The sequence below is a fragment of the Monopterus albus genome, unplaced genomic scaffold (genome assembly GCF_001952655.1).
Source record: "Monopterus albus unplaced genomic scaffold, M_albus_1.0 scaffold18.1, whole genome shotgun sequence".
NCBI lineage: Eukaryota > Metazoa > Chordata > Actinopteri > Synbranchiformes > Synbranchidae > Monopterus > Monopterus albus.
Window position 1 is genome coordinate 6,177,618 of NW_018127898.1, and position 3,018 is coordinate 6,180,635.

A 3,018-nucleotide genomic window follows, 5' to 3' on the forward strand; every position below is an offset into this window, starting at 1 on the left:
TTTCCCTCTGTTTAGCATAGTGATCCCCTACAGTGAAGTGTGGTTGTAGTGAGCCATAGTGTTTGTAGCCACTCTCAATCATGTGCGGCTTCTTGTTCTGCTCTGTAGTATAAAATCTACTGTGATAACCCGATAATGGCAAAAGAAGCCTGATCAGTAAAAGAATTGAACAGGTTTCCAAGTGTGAAACCTCACATCCAACTGACCATAGCCCCAGTTTTCTGTTTTCTTCTATAATATAATGAAATCAGGGCCTATATTTATCAGAGAATTACTCCAAAACACTCATACCTCTGAGAAGGACCTATGTTTTTTATGAAGCGTCCTACTTTCACTTAAAGCATGGAGAAATCCTTGGCATTCAGAGCTGCAAAAAAGTCATTATATGGATGTGGTGTAGTTTTTCTGCCAGTGATCATGTAGTTCTCATCCATAACCACTTGATTGTTAATGATGCGATAGCGTTTTGATCCACATAAGCATCCTCATCGTGCTCGGTGTGGTGATTTTAATTTGTGTGCCATGACTCCAACAAATCCAGGGAAACTAGCAATATGCATAAATGCACCTGGTTTTTGCTGTTGCATGCCGTGTGATAAAGAAAACTGCGTTATCTGTGGCGCTGCAACACCAATCAAAGTTTGATTTACTATGGCTGAAACTGTCACTTGTAACAAATCATCACTGTTGCGAGGCTGTTTTGTTAATAACATAAAGTTGCAATGACCTTGGTTTCTGTGGAGGCATCAAGAGTTCTTTTTGTTACATCCTGCACAAGATTTGTCACAAAACTTTTGTCAATTTTTGTCCATACAATATCGTTTCATGAGCTCAATGTCATTAAGTGTTAGCAAACATCTCTCCTTCCACAGAATCTTCAGATCAAAACATGATACACACTAAACAGTTGATATGTGGCACTTCAACAACACCTCCTGAAAATACATGGCAGTGGAGTATCATTCTGTGCATGTGGACACATTAGGTACAATTTCACATGGACCCTAATTGCATGCTTGCTTTCTGGAGCTGGTCTAATCCCTCTTACCACAGATACGCATGATTTTAGTGGATAAATAACTGGAATATAAATAAGGAACTTTAATTTATCAAGCAACACTTTTTCTAACTTATTCTTTATTTTATTCAGTTTTTCTATACAAATTAAAAAATTTTATAGTCTACTTAGCCTTTAAGCTTTTTTGTAAAACTTCTAACAGAAGAATTTCTCTTTGGGTTAATAAAGTAGTCTATTTGTCAACAATGACCATAATTATTGGCTAAGGCACTGCCTTGGTTAACTATGTGAAAAATTAGAACAGTTCATTTTGATTTAGCTGTAACAATATCCATCCATCTAATTTCTACACCGCTTATCCTGAAGAGGGTCATGGGGGGCTGGAGCCTATCCCAGCTGTCAGTGGGCGAGAGGTGGGGTACAACTGTAATGATATGAAATATCTAAAAACACTCACCAGCAACACTGTATTATCTAACACAAAGTACCACGTTAGGGGCATTCTCATGGCCTTTGGGTTTAAGACACTGATCTGGATCAATGTTAGATCACGTTCCCACCACAAACAAACCAATCCAGAGTTTATTTGGGAGTGGACCAAGATCCTTTACTAGATGTGGTCTCCGTGCAGGCATTTTGGTCCACACCCAAGTGTGATTGCTGTGTTCAGACATTCCCAAACAAAGCACAACATGAGGGAAAATGTACCAGAGTCCGATTCAACCAGACAAAACAAGGCAGGTATGAAAACGTCCTTAGACTCACCAGTTAACCTAACCTGAATGTCTTTAGACTGTGGGAGGAAGCCGGAGTACTCGGATAAAACCCAAGCACGCATAGGGAAAACAGGCTAACTCCCCACAAAAAGCGCCCAGTTGGTCACAAGGTTCAATCCTGGAATCTTCATGCTGTGAGGCAGCAGTGTTAACCGTTGCACCACCATGCTGCCATAATATAACACTGCATTATCAGTCTCAGTGTGTGGAATTGTTGAGGGGAATGATTCAGGGCATCTTGTTGCCTCTTGTGCTTCTCATTTGAGACAACTTAATCACTTATACCACAGAAATATGAGCATTCCTTTTGTGGATAAACTGGAATATAGACAAATGAAAATAAATATTCCAACATCTAGGGTATATGGGATGGTACTGCAACACATTCAAGCAGAGCAAAGTGTACTTAGACTTAGACTCACAGCAGAGGATATACTGTAATGCCATTTTCACCTGTAATCAGGGAATAGCATGATACCAAAAAATGGTTGAGGGTTTTAAAAGTGCAACATGCCTGCCTAGAATATGTGCTTGTTTTTCTAGAAAGGAGCTTGAGAATAACCAAACAGTAGCCTGCTTGCAGGTTGAGGCCTGATTTTTATGTGTGCTTTTTCTTACTTTATCTAATTAAATGATGCTTATGTACAGAAATATCACAAAAGAAACATTCACATTAGTCATGCCCATATACTGTCCATGTCACTGGACAAAAGCATAATCTCCAAGGCAGTGTCTTAAGTGCTTGTCCTGTGTCTTACAAACAGAACAATAATGATGCTGAATTCTTTGTTAAAAGTAAATATAGGGAAATCAAATATAACACAGCTAAAAGCAGTCTGCCCGATTCTAGAGCCAAAGTGGGGCACTGACGGATAAAGGCTGGAAATCAGCACACTGGATAAAAATGAATAAAGTGTTCCCTGATTACCAATCAAACACAGGCCATGATTGTAAGGTCGCCAAATCCCAACCATGGACTAACAAATAGTTGGCCTCCCTTTGTACAGCACCAGCAGGTCCAGGCAGACCATAGTGTAGTTATTGAATCAAGGTTTTTCCTCTGCTTTGTCAAAAACTTTTCCAGATTGGATCTGTTATCTCTACATAAGGACCTACACTGTAAACAGAGAAAGGTCTGTTGGCAACATTTAAATGAACTTTCCTCTTTGTTCTATTCATAAAATGTATATTTATAGCTCTTTGGTAGGAAGCAGCTTGTGTTCA

At 39.3% G+C, this 3,018-nt stretch overlaps 1 protein-coding gene across 8 annotated transcripts in view; it reads right to left on the reverse strand.

Annotated features, from left to right (window-relative positions):
* The window catches only part of eogt (EGF domain-specific O-linked N-acetylglucosamine (GlcNAc) transferase), a 24,067-nt gene that overhangs the window by 6,714 nt on the left and 14,335 nt on the right, over positions 1-3,018 (reverse strand). The window lies entirely within an intron of this gene.